Source organism: Lissotriton vulgaris, chromosome 3_2 (genome assembly GCF_964263255.1).
Source record: "Lissotriton vulgaris chromosome 3_2, aLisVul1.2, whole genome shotgun sequence".
Taxonomy (NCBI): domain Eukaryota; kingdom Metazoa; phylum Chordata; class Amphibia; order Caudata; family Salamandridae; genus Lissotriton; species Lissotriton vulgaris.
In genome coordinates, this window is record NC_141690.1 from 26,916,375 (window position 1) to 26,941,655 (window position 25,281).

Below are 25,281 nucleotides of genomic sequence, written 5' to 3' on the forward strand. Positions count from 1 at the left end.
TTGCTTTACAGTGCTTCAGCCTTTCCTTTTTTTAGTGGGTGGTTCTACCCCTGTTCACCCCATAGCTTTTTTCCCTCTGGTTTTTACCGTTACAGGGCTCCGTGGGCTAACCCGTTCTTGGGAAATTCCTGGGTTGGGGGGCGAAGTCTCATTACATGCCAGGCTAGGTGATGTTCTATTGCTAACAGATTCAGATTCATTACCTGGCAATATTTGGGTTAACTGGGCTATGGGCAGGCAGCTGCTGCGGGATGATGCAGGTGCCAGCGAGAGCCTTTGATCGGTTACCTGGACTTCGTGCACCAAAACAGATCCTGCTCTGTTTAGAAAAGCATCTAATGTGCCCACCACCCTATCCACCATCTTTCTTTTACTCATGTTTAAATCAACTCAGTGCCACACAATTAACAGAAAACACACTAGCAAATGAAAGATAAACCAGGCGAGAATGATGCTTACAGTTCGACAAAACAATTGTCAATAGCGTGGCCCAGCCAGGCCTCTCTGTGCTCTGACGGGCGCGGACGGGCCCGCCCTTGGCCCAGGCTTGGCCTGGGCACGACCGCACGCGTACCTCGCTGCGGGAGGCCTTGGGTGTTTTAAGGCGCCTCCTGGCGCTGGGCTCTGATGCATTGTGCTGCGCCGCAGGAGGATGCTGTGGGAAGTAGTCCCCGTCCTCAGCTGACGCAATGGTGGCAGCCAAGAGAGTTTGTTGCAGTCCCACCTTGGACTGAAGCAGCTGTGGACCAGCAGGGCAGTCATTACTCAGGTCAAGTCAAGTCTAGTCAGATAATTTATATAGCGCGCTACATACCCAGAGGGTCTCAAGGCACTTGAGGAAGGGTGGGGAGTTATTTGTCGAATATCCAGGTTTTAAGTTGCTTTCTGAATGCTATGTGGTTTTGAGTGAGTCGGAGGTGGATGGGAAGTGAATTCCAGGTTTTGGCCACCAGATAGGAGAAGGATCTTCCTCCCATGGTGGTTTTGTTGATGCGTGGAACAGCAGCAAGGGCTTGGTTGGAAGAGCGAAGCTGGCGGGAGGGGGTGTAGAAGGAAACTCACGTGTTGAGGCATTCGGGTCCAAGTTCGTAAAGTGCTTTGTATGCGTGGGTGAGGAGGCGGAATGTTATCCTCTTATTGACAGGGAGCCAGTGGAGGTCTTTCAGGTGATCGGAGATGTGGTCTTTACGCGGGATGTCTAGTATGAGTCTAGCTGATGCGTTCTGGATGCGTTGGAGTTTTTTCTGAAGTTTTGCGGTGGTACCGGCATATAGGGTGTTACCGTAGTCCAGGCGGCTTGTAACCAGTGCTTGAGTGGCCGTTTTTCTGGTTTCGGTGGGGATCCAGCGAAATGTTTTTTTGAGCATGCGAAGAATGTTGAAACAAGAAGATGAAACTGCTACTTCTTTCATTCCTTGATGTAAGTTGGTTATGGCGGTGATGGGGGTCTTTGGTGAGTGAGAGAATTATTTGCCTGTCGTCAGCGTAGGAGATGATGTTGAGGTTGTGTTGTCGTGCGATGGTCGCGAGGGGGCTCATGTATACGTTGAAGAGGGTGGGGCTGAGTGAAGATCCTTGTGGTACGCCGCACATGACTTCAGAGGCCTCTGATTTGAACGGTGGGAGGCGGACTCTCTGAGTTCTTCCGGCAAGGAACGAGGTGATCCATTCCAGTGCTTTTCCTAGGATTCCGATGTTTCTGAGGCGTTATAGCAGGGTGCTATGACATACTGTGTCAAAGGCTGCGGAGAGGTCGAGGAGGATGAGAGCGACTGTGTCTCCATTGTCCAGTAGAGTTTGAATGTCGTCCGTTGCTGCGATGAGTGCGGTCTCAGTGCTGTGTTTGGCTCGGAAGCCAGATTGTGAGGAGTCGAGGGCTTTGTTGGTTTCGAGGAAGGCGGTGAGCTGGTTGTTGACTGCTTTCTCGATGACTTTGGCCGGGAATGGAAGGAGCGAGATGTGGCGGTAGTTTTTGAGTTCGGTGGGGTCAGCTGTGGGTTTTTTCAGAAGGGCGCTGAGTTTGGCGTGTTTCCAACTTTCCGGGCAGGTGGCGGAGTTGAGGGAGCAGTTGATGACGTCTCGGAGGTGTGGTGCTATGATGGAGTCCGCCTTGTTGAAGATGTGGTGAGGGCATGGGTCAGTGGGGGATCCTGAGTGGATGGAGTTCATCAGGCGGATGGTGTCCTCAGTGGAGATTGGGTTCCAGTCATTGAGGATGTTCAGGGGGGGTGACGGTTCGGCAGAAGGTTGGGTGGGTTGGTCTCCGGGTTGGTTGTCGAAGCTGTTGTGGTGAAGGGCAACAAGAAAGAATGAGGGATAGAGAACCATAACTAGTGAATTTCAGTGCTTTTTGAATTTAGAATCATGGCTTAAGTGAAATGTTTACCTAACTATAACATTCATCTAACCTTTGCATTTTTCATTGAATGGCTCAGCTTTTTAACATAAAAGAAGATTTTATTACCAGAGGTAACTACAACATCACTTTAACCTTTATTGTTTCTGTTTTGTCAGTGAATATATTTATATATATTTATATATGTATTTCTAGCTTGAATCTATCTATCTATAATGTTGCAAAAACATCGTTAGATATTCTGGTGCACTTCTTCGAATATTATTTTTCAAAAAATGTACGCAGTTTATCACCTTTATCTCAAATAAAAACATAACTCTATTTTTAATCCCTGCATCATCCTCACAGGAAAGAAAGAAAGCTACATTTCTGAATTTAGGGGTTCAATCACACTGTATTAGAACCATGATATCCAAAAGTTGCCTAAAGCTGTCATGCAATTTTAATATGCTTCTGTTATATTTTCTAATATAGTTTCGATCAAATATTAATCTGAAGGGAAAATAAAGCCAGCATGAATTCATCATCCATTATTTCAAAATGCAAACAATTTGAGTTACAAAAAAGCAGTATATTAGACCTAAAAACCGTTTCAAAACTCAGTTGCATCGAGATTAATGTGTGAAAAACAGACTTTATTATCACTAGCTGGATGCGACAATAGATACAGGTATTTTTCCAGGTGTCACTGGTTTGGTATGTTCATTTTCTTGATGTACAATGAGAAACGCACATTTGCACAACTTGCCTCTTGCTAACCGTTGTAGAGTATGGTAACATTATGCACACATTACCAGAGAAGTAGCTCTATAATGCTTTTTTAAATGTGAGATTATCCTTCGTACTTTTCAGATAAAGGGGTGGTGATTTTCATTCGTTCGAATGCTCTTTATTTCGGCAATATACCATAAAAGAGGTCAAATATAAAATAGAATAAAAAACAGTCCTTAAAAATAACATCAACATGTTGAAAGATAATAAACATAGCACCACTTATTTAGAATGCAGGTATAAATATACACCCGGCCATTACAAAAACACATAAGGGGATTACAAACGCCAGCAATTAACTTATAATTTACCAGTTTTCTGCTTCGTATATCTTATTATCCAAGCATGGAATAAATATCTGGACCCTAAAAAAACCAGGTAAAATGTTGTGTCAGTTTGGAGGATCGTAAAAGCTTTCTTGTACCTTCTAACACCCAGCTTTCTGCAAATTGGGAACAACCATTTTGCACGGCGTTCTTTGTACAATGGGCAGAAAAAAGGAGATGTTATATATCCTTCTTCTTATATCACAGAAGCTACATCCCTGTTCTGAGTTACTCAAAGGGCTTGACCATTTTGAAGTAAGACATTTAATGGGAAAGATTCCATGACGGAACAGGATGTGCAGTGTTTTTGCTAAATTTGGTCCGATATCATCTAAAAAGTGTTTGGAATAGTAATTGTTTTTTATCATTAAAAACGATGTAGGTAAAGTGCATTGTGTCCATGCCCGCGTTAAAAAGAGATTGTGTTTATGATTGTGGAATTGTTTTTTTAATTCTTTCATAAAAATGAGATTGCAACTGCCAACTGGATCACTCCACAGATTATCCAGACCCATCCCCATTAGAGAGACTTTTACTAATGTAATCCAAGGTACATTAGCAGCCTGTGGATATAGATGGATTTCCACCAGCCCATTTCAATGGGGCAAAATGTGGTTGCCCAAATGCTTCTCCAGAAAATTAAGGGACAGAGGGGCATATTAGCAAGGCGGGCGATATGAAATTATCATCGCTTTTGCAACCGTTTCCAGGCCGAGAAGCGGCGATAATTTCAACGCCCTATTAGCAAGATGTGGCTAACAGCAGTTAGCGACAGCTTTTAGGCGATAGCGAGCGGATTGAGGCCCGCTTTGCATGTCAGCGAAAGTTATCGCTAATGACATGCAAAGTGGGCATACCCAACCTATTAGCGACTGAAAGCAGTCGCTAACATCGCTATCGCCTATTATCAATGCAGGCAAAGCGATTAAAAAATTTGCGCTAAGCGTGAATATCGCTGAAAACTAACGCCTGCTCTGACCACTTCTTAACCTGTATATCCAATTGGAGGTGGATATTCAAGTTAAGACCCTATTGGTGTTAATGCCTGAATATCGCTGGATTTCCAGCGATATTCATGCATTAAGCCGCTATCGCTGTATATTTGATCGCATTTGAGATAAACGTTGCAAATAGCACGTTATCTCTGCGATAAAATACGGCGATAGAAAAAATTACGCTAAGCTTATTTACTGATAAATATTGCTAGTTGTTGATAATATGCCCCTAAATTTGATTTTATCGGTAATTTGCCTGAATTCCAAATCGAGCCTCATAGGTACTCTAGGAGTACTGAATGGTAGACATAGGATGTGCCTAATGAGTCTGTTTTCTACCATTTCCAGGGGTGATTTTCACATAAGGGTTGGGCGTTGCAGTGAAAGATAAACTTCAGAATTGAACTTCATAATCATTAAGACTTTCAATTATAAAGCACAGAGCCGCATTACTCCATTATCCCTGTCTGTCATGCACATTTACAAATATTTCAAAGAAGCAGAATTAATGAGGGATTAAAAGTTGCACCCTTAAGTGAGGGAATTAAGGAATTACTGAGAAATGATTAATTACATACTCATTCCCCAGTAATTCCTCACTTTCCTCCTGACACTTTGCTTGCTTGGAAGAATCCGGTCAACATGGTGTTTGACAAGCCCACAGGGGTGACAGTATTGTGGCATATGAAGCCTATGAAAATATATTTTCTTGAAAGGGCTGGGCCCATAAATTCTGGATCTGTTTTAGAGTAACAATTGGATGGTTCTTTTTCACAGCATGAAAGTGTAAAGGGGAGAAATGCTGTTAGGACACAATCAATAAGCCAATAACTCCTTTGGATACATAATAACCCACGGACAACTATTTAAGGTTAGTTAGGTTTATTACGAAGCCAAAAATAACTGAACAGAAAGACACCTCAACATGAGAGTGTAGAAATACAATGAAAATAGCTTGAAGCCAAATTGCTGCATCCAGTTTAAATGGTGAAGCATAAACAATACAATTAGTTCAAGTAGTAAAATACAGAAAATCAGAAAGCATGACTCAAAATTCCCATGCATCGAGGGTTGGTGAGTGAAAAGCATTAAATAGCTCTCTCCTATAGCATTGAGTTGACATCCCTAAATAAGCATTTTCAGAATGAGGAATGAAAGGTAGTCTCTCCACGATCAGTGAGTAAAGTAGCATAAAGCTACAAAAGACAGAGCTCGTTCTATGATGCTCTCTCTCTCTCTGAAGGCAAGGAAGAAGTGGTGCACTATCCCTAATTCCAAGACCAATTATTCACAGATGACATCCAATAGTGCACTATGAGTCATGCCATCTAACTTGAGTACATTCCTGAAGGAAATCTTCCACAATGTCGATGATAAGCTTCTCTCATTACAGTTTCTGCTTGGTTCCCAGGCCTTCTCCAGGGTGAAGCACAATGACTTTACTTTATTGACTCAAGCCACATGATTGTAGCTTCTTCCTTCCTGGCCTATCTAGTAAAATAAAGAAATTATTCTATCTAGTGAGAGCTCTTTTTTCAGCTGCAACACAAAATGTGAAAAAGAATAGATTCCGCAGCCCACATGACATTAAAACTGTTAAGAGAGTTTTCAGGAACTTGCATTTCAGGCCTATGAATTACAGCTAACATAAAAAAGCACCATATAAACTTTGCAACTTCACATAACATTAATGCAGCTCCAATTAATGCATTTACCTACATATAAATGACATGATTAATATGTGCATTTAGTACATGAATAATTATAAGCTGCACAATACAGGTTCTTCACATTAATGTTTTCTGCTAGTTAATTCTTTTTTCTACATTGCTACTTTACAATGCCTTAAAATACATCATGTTTCCATGATAATACATTTTCCAATTCCAATACTTCACGTTAATACAACAAATGATTATATGCGCGTGTGCTCTACGTGTGATTATGATGCACCCCTACAACTGAAATGAAATTTCCCCTTCATCAGTTTATTGAGGTCAGTGATCTCTGGAATTTGGGGAGAGTGTCCAGGAGCATTAAGTAATGTTAGCATTTGTGCAAAGAAATACGGTAAACCCATTTTGCAATACTTTGCTCCCCATTTAATAAAGCATAGAAAAAAATGTTTTGCCGCAGGTCATATAACAGAAAATCTTTGAACTTAGGTACAATTTAGCACATTGTGTGCAGACCCCTTTCTAAGTATATAAATAACACTTTTTTGCTAGTAAATCAATCTACATGTGCAATTGAAATGTTGTCAAATTCACCAGTACAGAAACATCCACAACAAAATGGGGCAAGCTAATATTGCACTGTTCTTGCTGCTTAAAATACATCAAATTTATTTCGCATTTCATTACTGAACCGTGAAAAACGTTATTTTATTTTTTTACAAAAACAAGATATCTACAGTATGTTTTCATCATATTTTTCACCTGAAGCAAATAGCGTTCGCCTTGTACTATAGAAGGCAAAAAGCTAAATTGTGAATTATGGTGCTCTTACAGCCACAGCAATATAAAGGCGAGTAGGTTTTGATTATTGTATACAGTCATTTCGATTTCTTATGTCGAAACTGGTATGCCCTAATGACAAATGTCCTTACTTTGTTGAAATGTGAATTGTATTTGTTGTCTCTTGTCTGCTTTTTGAAGAATTTTCATTTTGAAAACTAGCCTCAAGTACAGTTCAATGTTGACTCACAGTTTCAAACTCTGAAGGTGGGCTACACTTATACAAATTGTACTCAGTAATTATTTGAGAGCACATTGTATGTTTGGGAATCCTTCCAAAATACCCTTTACCATGCATTAACAAATCACTGGAGCTGATGCAATGAAAGCCATGCGTATGTTATACTGGAATGCTCTTAATGATTTGTAAGCATCAAGAGGCTTTTGATTGTCTATCAGGAACACATGCCACAAATGTTTACTTACTAGGGGCCAGATGTAGGAGCCCTAATACCGGTCGGAAACGGCCGATTTTGGCCGTTTCCGACCGGTATTAGGGTTTTCAGATGTAGGGTGCTGAAAAATACAGAATCGGTATATTTACGGATTCGGTAAAATTACCGATTTGGTAAATTACTGAATCGGTAAATATACCGATTCTATAATTACAAATGTAGGTGGCACAGTTTACAGTGCCACAGGCCCTTAAGAGTCGGAATTTTACCACACAATCCTATTGCTTCAAAGCCCATAGGAATCAATAGGAAATACAGATTCTGTATTTACAGAATCGGTAAATACCGAATTTTACAGATTCGGTAATTAAGATTTTAAAATTACCTAAATCTGCCCCCATCCCATTTACAGACTCTTAAATACCGAATCGGTAAAATTCGGTATTTAAGAGTCTGTAAATGGGAATTACCTACATCTAGCCCTAAGTGAGGTTTAGGAAGAAGTCACGAGGATTAGTGACCTCACTATCCCCACACATTGGGCCATTAAAATATTACATTGTTCTCTAAAGACCTGTTTTATGCACGTGTTTGCAGACAACAGTTTCTAAGAAAACGGTAACAAATAAGGGACATGGGCAAAGGAAAGCATCGCTACATGACCCATGTACAAACTGCAAGATTAAGCGACAGAGGCAAATAAATGGGCAATCATGAGAGAAAAGGATGGATGCAATGCTGAAAGGTTGGATGATCATAGGGTCATAGGATGGATGGCTGGACTGGAAGGAAAGATGGATGGAAGAAAGGGTGGGAGGGTGAAGGGAACGCTTCAGGGGGGAAGGTTCAACTTACTTGTTCTGCTCACTCACTAAGATGTATAGTTCCAAGTAGGGGTATTACAGTTTCTGGCAACTCCTTCCAGGTGGACTTTCAGGTTTCCAACTGCATTGTCCCCACTTATTCGGTCATGGGAGCCTACACCAATGGCTTGATGGACTAATGTCCATTAGTGTAAAACATTATACTGCCCACCTGTTAAGAATGAATAATTTGATGTTCTTTTTCTGTTACCTGGTGTTGCTAAATAGATAAACAATTACTACTGGCCCCCACGCCGTGGGAGAAAACGCCCAGAATGTCAGTGCCATTAATATTTTGTTTCTCAAAAACTAACTCCCACTTTAAGAGTTTGCTTTGAAAAATAATAACATTTTTGGTGCACTGATGCCAGAAAAATGGTGGCCTCACACAACATTTTCAGGGGTTAATTTGCAAGCTCCTTGTGCAACCGGTGAGTCAATTTTTCTGTGATAAAAAGTGATGCAGCGGCAGCCCAAGGGGCTTCAGGGCACAGAAATCACGTTGCCACCTGTAATGTTGTCCCCTGAGAACTGGTCCACGTTATCTGAGTGAGAGGGGTGTCATCTCCTCCGACCCGCTATGTAATGATAGTAGGCTGGCCCAGCATGTGTGTGAGTTAATAAATAGCTTGGGGTCGGTGGGCGTGGTTAGTTGGCTGCTGGCCACTTCCTGATGTGTGCTGTATGGCTCAGTGTGTTCTCCGAGCAAGGCCCTGATTAAAGACTCTACACTGGCGACAAGGTGGTCTCCACACCATGCCGACCCTCCCCGTGCCTGCCCCGTCTATACGAAGGTGTTACTGCCGTGCCTCTCACGCCATCTGCCAGACTCTGCGAGCGCCCTGTGGCACTCCTGCTGCCACCTCCCCTGGGCCCTGCACTGGCAGCCAACATCCTCCTTCCCGGTTATGGCAGCCTCACAGGCCACGCACATGCACATGCGTGCGGCCTCCATCAGTGCCCGCCGGCTTACGGCCCTCGACATCGCGGACCTCCTGTGGCCCTCAGGCCCCGGTAGGAGCGTCTTCATCCGCTCCCCTCCTGAATCCTCACAGTGCTCTCCAAGTCACACACTTTTGGGATACAATGCTCGCCAAGCTCAGGCCACATTTACTGCCCACATTAAGCCCGCCTGACTGCCTATACCTGCCGCCACGTGGTGCCTCTGAACTACACGCTCCCACCTGGCACAGCTACACAGTGCCTGGACCAAGCTCACCTGGGCCCATTTTGCAGCGCCCTCCTGTGACTGTGTGCACCCACCAGCCACACTTCAAATGCCCTGCTGAACACGCTGCTGCCTCCAGACGGTTACCGCCTGTGCCGCCGCATAGTGCCCTGTTCTACGCCGCTCCGGACCACATGCTCTGCCCGCCAGTGCCTCAAAGCGAGGAATCTACCTCCAGTCACGCCCACATGGCGACTGATCCTCCTTTAGAGGCATTTACCATCACCGGCCCCCACCCTCCCAGGCTGCTCACTGGAAGTCATGGGTTGAGGGCCTGGAGATTTATTTCGACCCCGCAGACATCCTGGCGCCACGGCAGATGCCCATGCTCCTTCTCATTGGAGGGGCAGACATCCATAACATTTCCAAGAATGGAAGGGAGGCGGGGCTGTTTTCCAACCCTGACTACGAGCGGTTTATGCCAAGCCCGACAACTACCTGAGGAATCCGTGGATGTCTTCTTTGCAAGACTAAAGGAACTGGTGAGCACCTGCACCTTCCCCAATGAAGACAGCGAGATCCTGTCCCAGTTCATACAAGGCTGCGCATCGTCCAAACTGCGCGAAAGGATCTTGCAAGAACACAACATACCAATGAGGGACATCCTGACTCTTGGCCTCTCCAAAGAATTGTCTAAAGCCAGAGCAGCACATATGGACCTCAAGCCGGCCGCCACTGTCAAGGAAGAACCGGTATGTGCCATCCCACCGAAACTCAAGAACCACGACTGAAAACTATCAGGCCCAAGAACACGGCTTCCCAGCAAAAGCCGGCATAGTCGCCCATGCGGGTGGTGTGGAGGTCCATCACCTCATGACAGAGCATGCCCAGCACAGGGCAAGACCTGCAGTGCCTGCGGGAAAGTGAATCACTTCTCCAAAGTATGCTGATCAACACTGAGGAGAAAGCAGTATGGACTGCCGCGGCTAGTTTGAGCAATTGAACCGCCTCCAATGGTCCCGCTAGCAGTGACATGGATGACGATGAGGTTGATGCTGCCACTGTCCATCTATTGTTGTTTTTTTATTTGTCACCCCGAGTGGGATGGGTATGCTCAGACGTGAGTTCCATGCTCTCCACACCACTGGAGTCATGCTATCCTGGCTGAAGACGGCTGAACTGGGGTGGCAGAGTGGACTAAAGAACGGTGATGGATTAAACCCAGATCTTTTGACTGGGTGTGAGTGTTTGATTGGTTCAGATGCTCCATCCATTACCACCCCCTTTTGTACCGCTTTTGGCCGCCATAAGTGTGGTAGGGTATGCTCAGATGTGAGTCCCTTGCTCACTTTGCCACTGGATTCAAGCAAGCCGGGCTGAAGACGGCTGATAGCCAGAAACCGGTCCTAGGATACTTGTTTCCGGTCCAGGAAAGACATGGCTTGGCAGTTTGGGCTGGACTGTTCCCATGAGGCACAGATTCAAGGCTGATTTGCATATTGCCATGTCTGAACTGGGGTGGTGTGTAGTGCAAAAAAACGATGGATTTAGGCCCAGATCTCTGTACTGGGGTGAATGTATGACATTGTTCTGCATTCGGTCCATCAATTGTTGTTTTTGCATTTGTCACCCCGAGTCGGATGGGTATGCTCAGACGTGAGTCCCATGCTCTTCACACCACTGGAGCCAAGCTATCCTGCCTGAAGACGGCTGATAGACAGAAACCGGTCCTAGGATGCTTGATTCCGGTCCAGGAAAGACATGGCTTGGCAGTTCGGGCTGGACTGTTCCCATGAGGCACAGGGTCAAAGCTGATTTGTATATGGCCATGTCTGAACTGGGGTGGTGTGGAGTGCAAAAAAACGATGGATTTAGGCCCAGATCTCTGTACTGGGGTGAATGTATGACATTGTTCTGCATTCTGTCCATCAATTATTGTTTTTGCATTTGTCACCCCGAGTTGGATGGGTATGCTCAGACGTAAGTCCCATGCTCTCCACACCACTGGAGTCAAGCTATCCTGGCTGAAGACGGCTGATAGACAGAAATCGGTCCTAGGATGCTTGATTCCGGTCCAGGAAAGACATGGCTTGGCAGTTTGGGCCGGACTATTCCCATGAGGCACAGGGTCAAGGCTGATTTGCATATGGCCATGTCTGAACTGGGGTGGTGTGGAGCGCAAAAAAAACCGATGGATTTAGGCCCAGATCCCTGTACTGGGGTGAATGTATGACATTGTTCTGCATTCTGTTCATCAATTGTTGTTTTTCCATTTGACACCCCGATTGGGATGGGTATGCTCAGACGTGAGTCCCATGCTTTCTACACCACTGGAGTCAAGCTATCCTCGCTGAAGACGACTGATAGGCAGAAACCGGTCCTAGGATGCTTGATTCCGGTCCAGGAAAGACATGGCTTGGCAGTTCGGGCTGGACTGTTCCCATGAGGTACAGGGTCAAGGCTGATTTGCATATGGCCATATCTGAACTGGGGTGGCTTGCACAAAATGACAGATTTTCATTTTGTGTAGTTATGTGTAATTTTGCGTTATTCCATGAACTCAATTTTCCCGAATTTAGCACACTCCTAGAAATAGCTTTTCTGGGTAAAGAAATAGGCTATCACCAGATAACATACCGTTATAGAGTTTTGTTTACCAATGTAGAATTTTAGGATATTGGCAACTGCAGAATATGAGGTAATAATTGTATATAGTAGCTGGATTTGCATCTGCCCTTTCCAAAATAGGAGAAATTTTGGTGAGTATGTACTGGTCGGGAACTGTAATAGAATCCGTACCAGAAATAAAAAATCTATCTTGAGTGATTAATCATGGAAATCTGGAATTGCATGAGGAATAACATGAGGCAAGGACAAAATGGGTTTCCCAAATTGTACTTAACAAAGGGAGCTGAAAACATTTGATTGAAAAATAACTAAAAATACAGGGGCAGATTCACAGAACTAATCCGAGATAAAGTCTTAAACGTGCAACTTTTGGTAATCACAGAAGGCATTTAGTAGTAGTAAAGTTAGGCACCTTTCCTATTCTGATAAGGTGAGTTAAATCTAATCTGTGTACCAGTGTTACTACACCCACAATTTCTATTCTCTATGAAAACAGACTAAAGAACAGAGAGACAGTTGTCCGTATGAAATTCTGTGCCACCAATAGACACTAACAGATTTTTTTCTGGTTTTTGTGAGGCAGGCTTTTCATTCCATATAGAAAGAAAAATCAAGCTACGGTTGGCATGTGAATTAGGGGACAAATGTTTCTTCTGTCAATCACCACTTTGATTTACATTCTGAAGTCCCGTAACCTCCCTGTCCAAGGGGCAGAAGTTCAGTCAGTCTGATGGCACATCAGCAGTGTTTTCTTTGTTCGCCCTAAATTGGCAGGGTATGCCCGGATGTGGGTCCCTTCCTCACTTTGACACTGGATTCTAGCTACCCTGCAGATGAGGGATGTTACGCCGAAACCAGTCCCATGAAGCTTGTCCCTGGTCCAGGAAAGCCCTGGCTTGGCAGTTCCATCTGGACTGTTCCCATGAGGCACGGGCTCAAGACTGATTTGGGTATGGCTGGGCCTGAATGGGGGCGAAGTGAGCTAAAAAATGATGATGGATTTAACCCAGATCTGTGACTTGGGGTGAGTCTCTGAAAAGTTTAAGCACTCTGTCCATCATCTGCTTGTGTTTGCTACATCTGGTAGTGCTTCTGCTTCTGGTCTGAGAACAATATAATTCAATCCAAAGAGTGTATGGAAATTGGGTGTAGATAGTGAGTGTTCTAGTGGCATGCCAACGGTGCACCAAAAACAAGACTGTCTGTATCCATCTGAGCATTGACCAGGCACAGGGCAGGATACGCTAGATTTTTCGTATTTCAGAAATTCCAGCCATTCCAGGTGAGAAGTGACTTTATTATTTCTAGCCAACATTCAGCTATCTGCAAATCTATTCCTAATGGCCTACAAAATCAGAAACTTTCTGTGAGTTATACTGTGCTTCCCCAAAATGCATCAAGATACTACCACAGTTTCATTTTTTTTACCCATCTCTCCTACAAATCAGATGGTCCTTACCTGTAGACTGCTTAATTCCAGATCCATGTAAAAATGAATAGAAATGAATGACTTAAATAATTGAACATAACTTTGATTTGCTCTTCATCATAGCAGATTTTCCTGATCAGCAGGGAAGTGGAGTACCACTTATCATTTGTGAGTGTTTCAGTGTTTCAAATGTTCATATTAATCCCATGCCCCATGTGGAGGGACTCATGTTATATATGAATTTCGGATAGAGACATCTAGCTGCAGAATCCTTACTTTTGAATTTCCCAGGTTTTAGACTAGTTCTGGAAGATTTTTCTACAAGCAATACACCAGCATGCCAGTAAATAGCATGGCCGTCTCCGCGTGGCATCGTGTGCTATGGATGTGACGTCCGTTTCATCTACACAGGTGCCACCTCAGCACGCTGATGTCAGTTACTTTTTGACAAGTTTCCACACCAGAAGCTCAGAGCCATGAAGTGTACTGACTGACATTGGTGTGTTGAAAAGTAGGGCCCTTAAAGGGATCATCCCTCACCCTAGAAACCTGTCCACAGTGCAGGTAGGATGGGTGGGTCGGTAAGGAGTCAGCAGCTAGATCATGTCTCTACGAGTAATGGCATTACAAAAGGTAAGTAACCTGATAATCTGATAGAGAATCTAGCCACAGATTCCTTACCTTTGAGTGGATACCCAAGCAATACCATCCCTGGAGGAGGAACTGCGAACAAGTTCAGATTAGGAAGTCCTGCAGTACTGAATTGCCAAAATGGCCATCACTGCAGACTTGACTGTCTTGGTTCATGGAACGCTGTGTGCTCATTGTTTTTATTAAGAGTTATTCTCGTTGACTGGAGAGAACATTATTTCAGACAGACCTGCAAAAATTGGTCTACCACATCAGGTGAAAGTTTGGCTAAGTTTGAAAATATTGCTACTGCGCAGTTCTCTGTGTGAGTGCTATCATCGATGGTTGGATTAGCAATGTTTACAGAAGGCTGTACCTGTTCGGTGCTGCTTTCCTCTCTTACCTCACTGCCACCTACTCATAGTGGTGAAGTCTCAACGAAGGCCGTCATCAGAATCGGTAGCCGCTGGGGACAACACGATGCATGAGTCGTTACCGGGCCTAGCAAAGTATCGATATCCATTGGTACTGCTGATTGTAGTGTAAGACAGATGTCCAACACGCATTCTTCTCCGCATAGCAGACATCGAAGCACAGGTATGATGCAATCTTGCCAGATTGGTCTGAATGAAAGAAACCAGGTTGTACTTAGATCTCTTAGCCGGGCCAATCCGAGGACCTTAGTTATACGGTCTCGGTATCGTATCGCTAGGATCGTTTCTTCCATCTTTGCTAGAGTCTTTCCTGTGGATTGGCTTGCCATATCGGTGCAGAAGGAGCAAAAATAAAATTCCTGCCACGAGTTCCAAGATTAAGGGTAGGCCACCGAAGACAGAATGGACAAAATTAGGGAAGATGCCCAGAACTGTTTCAAAGGGTGCTAACAGTCCAGAAAAAATTGTCTTAAATACATGTGCGATTCCACAGTTTGAAAGTGGTCTAAAAAAGGGATCTATCTGTTTTGCAGGCGTGCCATGCATGTGACATGAAAGGTTGTTTGAAGACCCTTTGCAGGCTCCATGCAAATTAATTCCTTGACACAGAAGTGTACCGCTTAGTGAATTTTTACAATTTTTACCACTAAGAAATACCTCCTTGTTGCCTTCACTGTAACATCTGTGTGTATAAGGTAAATCCCAGGTTGATTTGATGTATTCTTTACCCTGTCCATGTATTATCCATTCGATGACAGGTCTCTCTGACATTGTCAATGGTAATCTTTCGAGTTTTTCAATGCTCAGAATCGTATAGTCTGCTCCTTTTTGTGCCAAACTGATTTGTTTATCAGTAAGGTTAAAGATACCGAATAATGACGGTGTGTTGATTAAACGCCATGGTGCGTAGCCTGAACGCAGATTTAGCAACAACCATCCAAGCTATACAATAGAATTAATTGAGAATGACCATGTTGTAACATTAGTAAGTCCTGCTCTATTATATCAAAGGCAGACAATACAATGCTGTCCAGTGAATATATTCTGGAAAACAGAGTCGTTAACCCATTGTCCACAACAGAAAGTGATTTTTCCAAATTTATACGATCAATTTCTCGTATTTTGTCTGCTGTCTCAATTTGCATTACTTTCCATGCTTCGTTGTATGCAGTGTATATACCGGCCGCTATGAAACGTTTTTGACGCTGTTTGCGTGGTCCCATTATGAAATCCTGCAAATCTATCTTGACAGTTATTCGTGTCTGTTGGCCAGATAAATCACTTTTTCCAATCAGTATGTGTTCTGTTTTGGTGTAAAATATTAGAAACGTCTATCTCCACATCAGTAGTGCTGTCACTATCAGGCATGGGTTTTGGAATAGACGGTGTATTCAAGTCTTTTATCTTAGCTAGGCCAAGACAAGTAGTTTGTTGAATTGTGTCATTCAAGAATATCATTTGTTCTGGGATCATGCAGGCCCTAAACAGTGCTTCTAGGCCTTGTACTTGCCAATCTTTGGAACCCCAGATTGTTTTTGTTTCAATGGTGTTTTTCCAAAATTCGAAACCTAATGTAGACATCTTTTCATAAAATTTTTCTGAATAAATCAATTTAGTATTAGTCAACATTGTTTTCATTCCTGTTCTATTTAACATTTTAAAATAAAACGTTCTTGGATCACTGTTATTAAACCCTGAGAAGTATTGGAATTTCTCAAAAAATGTTTTCGAACTGCCTTTTGGTGGATTTGAACAGTGTTCCCACTGGTTAAAAGATAAAACATTTCTAGGCTGAGCAGTTTTATGCAAATAGTGATCACCATAATGGTTGTAGCAGTATAGCTCTTCATAATTGGATGAACCCTGCAAGTAATCTTGTTCTGTAAATTTGACTGACATTACTAAATCTGACATCATATTATTAATGTTTTCAAAGTCCCAGTCATCAGAGAAGGTACTAGGTGTCACAAAATCACTTAATGAAATCTTGAGCTGGTGAGGATACTTCAAGAGCTCGACCGGTCCAAGAATGTCATAATCAGTTCTTTCCCAAGCTACCCCACCGGGTATTGGAATGGCTGTGATGTTCACTGATGACAGTTCTCTTTTCTCGATGTGAGAGGATGTGTGTGGCTTTAGGACCAAGTTGATGTTCTGACTTGCTGTGTCCATTGTACTATATTTTCCCTCAATGAATTTTCCCAAACATAGAACCGTGATGAGCCAAAGCAGGAGGAAAAGTACTCCTAACACAATCCAAAATTCAATCCATGGTGAAATTAGATATGTCTTTTTCAGTTGGTGAAAAAGTTCAATTACTTTGTTTATAAAAGTTATTGTAGGAGGCGTTTCTACATGCTCGCTTGGGTCTGCAGAGAAATTGTCGAAATTGATGAAGTAGCCTTATGCAGATCTGTCAATTGTTGGAATTGCTTTCGGATTTTCATTTGCTTTTGCATTTTTCTTTGTTTCATTAGAATACTCTGAGGCTACATCATTGTAGATTAGTGTTTCTTGACGAACTGTTACTATTTGGGTTTCAAGAGGCACAAGTTCCATGGCATTATTGAATAGTCCTTTTTTATTCATTGCAAATTTTTCAATTTTGATTAGTCTCTCAGCATGAGCCTCTTGGATTGTAGCAAACTTTAGTATTCTGCTATTTCTTAGGAGTCCACTTGGCCTACTACTTATTATTGGCCACATGATTGTGGTTTTACCAGGTCAATGGATACAACTCCGTTCTCCTTTTTACCAGCAAGGGGCGGTAGTATTACTGATCTTGTTCCGTTGATAGCTAAGACAGGTACTGCTTTTCTGTACGAAGGCCCAAATTCCTTCTTTACTGCGATCTTTTCTCTGACCAGATCCCCAATCTTGGAAATCCAAACAGGTCTTCCTGGGACAGGTGGTTTTTCTTCAGTGTCTGTCGACTGTTGTTTCAACTTTATGTTACTCAGGTTTTTTCTTTCTTCATTTAAATCCTGTAAAACAGCCAAACGATCTTTGATATCAAAGGTTTTTTCTTCTACCACTGAAGTGTGACTATCAAGGTCCTGAATATGCATTCTAGTTCCGAACAATAGTTCGTATGGAATGAGACCTTTTAGAGAGTTTCTTGGCAGATCATTAAGACTACGTTGGACACTTAATAAATGTTAGACCCACCCATCACCCGAACCTAATAACCTCGCCGTTATAGATTGCTTTATGTCCCGGTTTTTTCTTTCCACAACCGCATTTCCCTCAGGATGAAAGGGAGAAGAATATTGCAATGCGATGCCCATACTGTTCATGGCCTCTTTGTAAGCTCGAGAGCTAAACGCAGGACCCTGATCAGAATGTAGCATGCCAATTGCGTATGTGCCGATAAAGACTCGCAAATCTTGTATAACAGTTCTGGCATCAGCCGAGCGCTGGGGCCACATCCAAATGAATCTCGTACAGGAATCCACTGCGACCATGATATATTTATAGTTGCCATCCCTTTGTAAGGGACCACAGTGGTCCAGGTAAACACATGCTAATGGTTTATCTGAGATTAGAAGGGGCGTCTGTGCTGGTCGTTTTACTGTTGATACTTTCATTCTTTGGCATATTTTGCATTCTAGAACATAGTTCTTAGTTTGCTTCCTAATACCCGCCCACCAATATCTGTTTTAATAATGATGTTGTGGCGGAAATACCAGCATGTGCAGATGCTAACCCTTCGTGTGCCACTGAAATTAGTCCTAATCTGTGTTCCATGTTTGGAATCGCTCTATCCCCCACTCCAGGGATTCGAGCAAATGGAACATTATTTGCATCAGTTATGTATGAGTACTTTACTGGAAAGCCTTTCGGGAGTATTTTTCAGTCATCATTTACTGACGCACTGACAGCTTGTAGTATGTCACTGTCTATTTTTGTTTTTGACCGGGTGATAGCAGCTACGGAAGCGGCAAAATTGTTTTTGCGATCCAAATATTGAGAAAGCGGTCAAATACCTGCTTTCAGGTGCTATGTTTTGACAGAAGAATCCATTAGAGATGTCTAATGTCGTTTTATATTTTTTGCGCACAATGTTATTCATTAGTGCTGCACTATGTGAGTTTTTTACTGCAAATGTTTTACAATAGGAGTTAAGGTGTCTGTAGTCCAAAACTAGACAATATGAATTGTCTGGCTTGGAGACAGGAAACAAAGGATTATTCATTTGAGAGGTGCATGTTTCAATCACCCCTTGGTATTCAAGTTGATCTAAGATCTCCCTGACTTGTTTTTTAGCTTCTTGTTTAACTGGGTACTGCCTTTGTGCAGTGGGCTGATTTTTTAACTGGATCTTGTGGTGAGGTGAGTCCTCATCCCATCCTACATGATTTTTGTACAAAGCTGGAGCTTGGGCCACTGCCCATTTTCTTGCATATGTGTATTTTTTATGAATCGGGATATGATTCGAGAAGGTATGCATAATCATTTCTTTGCCATGAGGGTACTCCCTGACAAACTCTGGTGGCCAGTCTTTTTCAGCTAGCAGAATGTCATAGCCTTTTGAAAGTTTTTCCCAAAAGAGACTTTTTATTTTCCTGGTTTTATCTCCCTCTATACGTAATGTTATTTCATATAGCTTATGGGTCACACTAACTTGTGTGTCTGCAGTTTCCACTTCAATGTACTCATTCGTGTCTACTGTCTCCAGAAGATTCATCAGGGTCTTGTGAGCTATGGTCACTTCTGCTCCGCTGTCTAGCATTGTCTGGGCCCATTCTCCGTTTTTCAGCTGTATCCTCAGAATTCTCGGCATGTTTAATCTTAATACTTGCTACCTTCTTTCTGGGTAATTGTAATGTTTGACTTTGATGAGCAGGTTCCTTGTCTTTGAACTTGACGTGCTCTTCTCTGTGTTCTGACCGTCCTCTTCTTTCTGGTTTCTGTGAGGAAGATCGAGAAACATTCAGTGAGAAGGATCTAGAGGGACGTGTATCAACATCTTGATATCTGTCTGGTTTTCTTATTGTATCCCTATCTCTAAGGTTGTATCTTTTTTCAGAGGGTTCCCTTTGGGGAGACTTGTTTTCTCGGCCTGGAGATCTCTCTCTACGCTGAGGAGACCTTCCTCTGGACTGGAAACGTTTTCCCTGGGAATGGTTTGTTTATTACCTTCCCAACTCTTTTTTGGAGTCTTTAAATTATTTTTGATAAATGTTTTTTCAGGATTTTCAGTTAGTTCCCACCGAAACTATCTCTTCCTAGCTCTTCATATGATTTTTCTATGATTCCTGCAAGTTCCAATGGTTGGGCTGCTATATCTGTTTCCTTCAATTTCTGGTGGATCGCCACAGATGCTGCTTCACCTTTTATGTTGGCTAATAATATAGCCGAGACCAGCTTGAAGTCTTTTAGTAATTTCATACCCAGAGTTAAAGCTGGTTCTGGACCGTATTCATTTTGAATCTGTCTTAATACATCTGGTATGACCGCCATAGACGGGACACAATGGGTTTTTGTGTAGATGGAAGCAAAGACTGTGCCCCAAGTGTCACAGTCTTCCACATGTGGTGCGATCCACATCGAGAGGCAGATAGTCAGAATTCTGTGTTTCTCAGTAGGAGTAGTATCTGGAAATATTGCCTCTATTTGAGTAATTTTCTGTGCTAACCAGAATGGAATTTGTTCCCGTTTTATGGGTACTTTACCAAGACATGATTGTATGTTCTTTGGTGTGATTTTGTTTATGTTCCCCTGGTGAGGGGTCTGCTGTGGAATGTTAAATGTCGGTTGGACTATTGAAGTCCGCATGACATATTGGACTAATTGTCTATGTAATTTAATTAAGAGTTTTAGCTGAGCTAAAAGTTCAGGAACTGACATTTTATCAAATGTCTGGATGTGGTGTGTAGCTGGCTAGAACCGGCCACGTTGCTCCTGGTCTACCTAGTGGACCGAGCCTGGTGATGTGATCATTATGTTTTAGGGCGCCTTTGAACCAGAGCAGGTGCTCTTGGTATTTTAGTGGAATTTCAATCTCCTCGAAAGGAGTGTATTCATCCGGAGGTTCCTCTATTTTGTAATAGTGGAAGTCTTTTTTGGTAGCATGTGCTGCTGGAAAATGTATCCATGATTAGAATACCTCTGTCTGCCGATATTCATGTGCCTCTATCACGAATATGACTGTACCACCTCGTGGTGTCAGTCCATTTTCTATAGGTTTTAGAGTTATAGTTCTTCTTACATTGACCGGAATGATTATAGCATCCGGGTCGGTTTCATGGAGACTTGCGTCTTCCTCTAAGAGTCGAGCTGCTATTCTTGCTTGCTCCCTTTCTTCGTCACTTTCTGCCATTTAACTGACTGAAAGTTTTCTGTTGCAGATCGAGTTTCAAGGAAACAAAGATTAGGTGCAAAATATTTTGGAACACTGTATCCTTCAAGGTTGATCAAACCAAAAACTAATACATAGGATTCTCATCCTACTAAGTTCCGGCGGATATCAACCTTTCACCCACTCCAGACGTCTATTGGAGTTTTTACGGGGAAAGGGTTCTGTGTGAAAAAAGCACGACTGAGTTACTCTAGTGTCTTGCGTTAGATTATCACCTTACCAAACGTTGGGCGCCATGTAGTGTAGTTCCTATTTTCCCAATAGGGTCTGCGCATTGGAATAACATAAACAGCAGTGTAGACGTAGGACTGAGGTCATCTAGGTCTGTACTGACTATGTTAAACTTAATTTAGGTTTGCGCCAGCTAGCTCAGAGGTCACTGGAAACTTTCTTGAATGAAATAGGGAGGGACAAGCTCCCCTGGCTCAGACAAGAAGGGATTCAGTTTCCGACAACCGCATAAACATGACAACTTTGCTCCCTCAGAATAAGAGTATATCTCTAGAGTCGTGTGAAAACAATAGACAGCTATTTCACTCAGTCAGCAGTGCATACTTAGTTTCACCAGAATGCAGAGAAATAGAGAGACGGGCGTTTTCAATGAAAAGGTGTTATTTATTGAGCAGTCTTCTTTCTCATGCAAGAGAAATGAATTGCCACAATTGCAATACTTAAAATAAAGTAAAATGCGTACAGTAAAAGTAGTATTATGAAATAATACTGTAAAAGCATTGATACGGTTTCTTAGCCATATGATACTTTAAAATGGATAAAATATATACATACATAAATACATTGACTAAAGTACTCAACTGGAGCTTCTAACTAAGCCTACCCCAGTGTACCTGACCTAAGCCTAATACTTGGGAAGGGATGAGTAAGTAGCCGTTTTAAGTTAAGTTAATTAAGATAATTTTGCCAAGAATCTGCATCAAGAATTCTCTTAAGGGTTTAGTCAGCTCCGTACCTTGGTAATAGAATGTGGGAGGTCTGGTATCTCTTTCCTCAGGACTCGATATCCCAGCAACCCGCAAGGGTAGGCTGGAAACACCGGAGCTGGATTTTCTCGGCTGGAGAAAAAGACAGTGTCTCTATCAGTGCGTCAAACAGGAGGGGCGGCTTCCGTGGGCATTCGCATCAGCTGGGCTCTCAGGCAAGTAGATGGCCGCTCTGCTCCAAACCACTGTGTGTTTGCTTAAGGCAACTGTTGGTATTTTATACCTGAAAGGTGCCAGGTTTGACGTAAGGTTGGACATAAGACGTCACCAAGAACTAACAGTTCTTGCTGAACTTCAGGAGTTCTTGTTCAAATCAAAACAAAGGCAGGGGGGTTTTCCCGGGCTGCTGGAGGCTTGGTTTGTTTAAAGAACGCGTTGTGCTTTCTAGGAGTCGATGGGAATAGCCATGCTGTGCTTTGGATTGCATGGGCTATTACTGAATATGAATCTGATTCTTATGCCTTTATCAGGATATTATTGATTATAACCTCACAAGGGCATACATCGGGAATATCGAATTAGGGTCCTAGATATGAACACGACAAGGTAGTATTGTTTGCTAAAAGTGTGCAAGAATGCCCATGTTGCTGCCTGACAAATGTCCAGGACTGGGACCCCACATGCTAATGAAGGGGTAGCAGCCCTAGCTCTGGTGGAATGATCCCTTAAGCCTTCAGGGGGCTGCTTCCTTGCCAGAGTGTAACAAATCCTGATGCAGAGAATGACCAATCGCAAGATGGCTCTCTTCTTCACCGCCCGACCCTTCTTCGCTCCAACGTACCCCAGGAAGAGTTGGTCATCTACTCTGAACTCTTTTGTGCGATTAAGGTAGAATGACAACACTCCCCTTCTTTAAGGTGATACAGAGGAGCATAGAAAGAAGGCAAGATGACAGATGGTCCCACTTGGAAAGATGGGAGTCTTGGACAATAAATCCTGCAGCTCACTCACCCTTCTGGCAAAGGCAATTGCCACTGAAAAGATTGTTTTGATGGTGAGCAGCCAGAGGAGGCAATTATGCAAGGGCTCAAAAGGAGCACAAATGAGGAATGTTAGAACCAAATTAAGGGAGAGAATGTGGCCTAATGGCTAGGGCGGTCAACCTCGGAGCTGGGGTACTGGATTTGAGTCTCGGCATGGATGCTCAACATTTTGGGATTCTGGGCAAATCCCTCAATCTCCCCATGCCTAACAAAAATTAATGTGTTTGTCTGTAATGCAACTGGTGCTCATGTTAAGAGCTCCGACACCTTCAGGTCTAGTTTGCGCTATATAAAACTCCACAAAAAAAAGTCCCACTGAGCCATAATGAGTGATTAAAATAAGGAGGGTTGGTCTGGCAGGCTCAGGAAGGCAGAAACAGGTGATAGATACCCTTTCAGGGCACCCGGAACAAAGCCTTGCTGACCGAGGGACAAAATAAAAAGCAACACATCAGAAAGGGAGGCAGACAAAGGGTCAATAAGCTTTTTTGTACAATATGAAAAAAATGTGTTCCACCAGCAGATGTATATCATATTGGTGGAGGTCCATATGATATACCCAGAGGCCGGCCAAGCATTCATGCGCTCTTGGAGTGGGAAAACCGTTTCTCCCTGTCCTGCTCTGAGAGCAGCAGAAAATCCCCGTCCACCCACCCATACACAAAGCAGATGCAAAAAATAAAATTATAGTAACATTGAGTTATTATCATGTTATCTTTTCTTTATTTACACTGCTTAAATGCATGGGGCAACACTCCTTCACCTTAGAGGATGATCCGCCACTGGTCACTGCTCAATTCAGCAAGGGGTCATTTGTGTAGATCCATCAAGATTTCTCTATAGAAACTAACAGTTAAATATAGGAAAAATGGACAATTCATTGGAAAAAACAGCCTTTTGTGTCAACATTTTCACCTGTAACTCATGCTAATTATGAGAGGTCTTAGAAAGCAATATACTGTTACATCCGCTGGACCTTCATGGGTGTGGGGATATATAGGACTTGTAGGTTCACCGAGAACCCAACAAACCCATAGTCAAAAAGTGAGCAGCAATTTGCATTGGCTTTTTATAGTGTACCGGGTATATAGCAATGATTGTGGGAAAATGTACACATGGAAAAATCGGTATGAAAGACACCTATGTATTTCTGAAATGGGAACAAATTATAGAAATTAGAAACAGTACATATTTACACATTTTCGAAATTGAGAATACTCATTTTAGCAAGAGAATTATCAGTCATTTTTCACAATGACTTCTTTTTTACACGATGTATTTCATTTGGAAGGCAGAAATGCATCAAAAATAAATAGGTAAGAACAGTTGCTTTACAAATCGGAATTACGATAAGTCTCCCAATAAAAATAGTACCTCTCGTGTGGGTAGGCATAGTGCCCACAACAGGAAATGGATCAAAACCCAATGTGAACACACCACATTTTCACAATGAAAATGTACCCTTTTTTTGCGAAGTGTCTAGCTGTAGTCTTTTAAAACTAGCTCTGCTGGCACCTAGGGAAACCTAGCAAACCTATACATTTTTGAAAACTAGACACCCAGAGGAATCCAGAGTGGATTTCTGTGGTGGAAAGTTCTGGAATCTGCATGGATCCACAAATTTCTATCCACCCTGCTGTCCCCAAAGTCTTACGAGAAAAATAGTACCTCACTTGTGTGGGTCGGCATAGTGCCTGCAACAGAAAATGGCGCAAAACGCAACATGGTCACACCTCAATTTCGCAGTGAAAAATTACTCTTTTTTTGGCAAAGTGCCTAGCTGTAGTTTGTGAACCCAAGCTCTGCCGGCACCTGGGGTATCCTATCTAACACACACATTTCTGAAAAGTAGACACCCGGGGGCATCCAGGAAGGTATGGCTTGCGTGGATCCCCCAATTTTTCCTTACCCAGAATCCCTTGCAAACCTCATTTTTAGCTGAAAGAAATCACTTTTTCACACATGTTTGTGTGGGAAAGTGTGGCATCACTGGGATCACACGAATTTCCTACCACCCAGGTCTCTCGATGAAAATGGTGCCTCACGTGTATGGGAAGTCCAAGTACCCGTGACAGGCAAGGTCCCAAAACGTGAGGCGACATCAAAATTGCCTATCTCAAAACCACCTGGTTTTGCAAGGGGGGTCACCTGGGTTTTAGGCCCCGTGCTCCATGGCCATCTAGGGAACCCTACTAAACCCACACATTTCTGAAAGTAGACACCCGGGGGCTTCCAAAGAGGTATGGCTTGTGTGGATCCCCCAACGTTTTCTCACCCAGAATTCCCTGCAAACCCCAATTTTAACTAAAAAAATCACTTTTTTCACACATTTTTGTGTGGGAAAGTGTTGCATCACTGGACTAACACAAATGTCCTACCACCCAGCGTTTCCTCAGGTCTCCCGATAAAAATGGTGCCTCACTTGTGT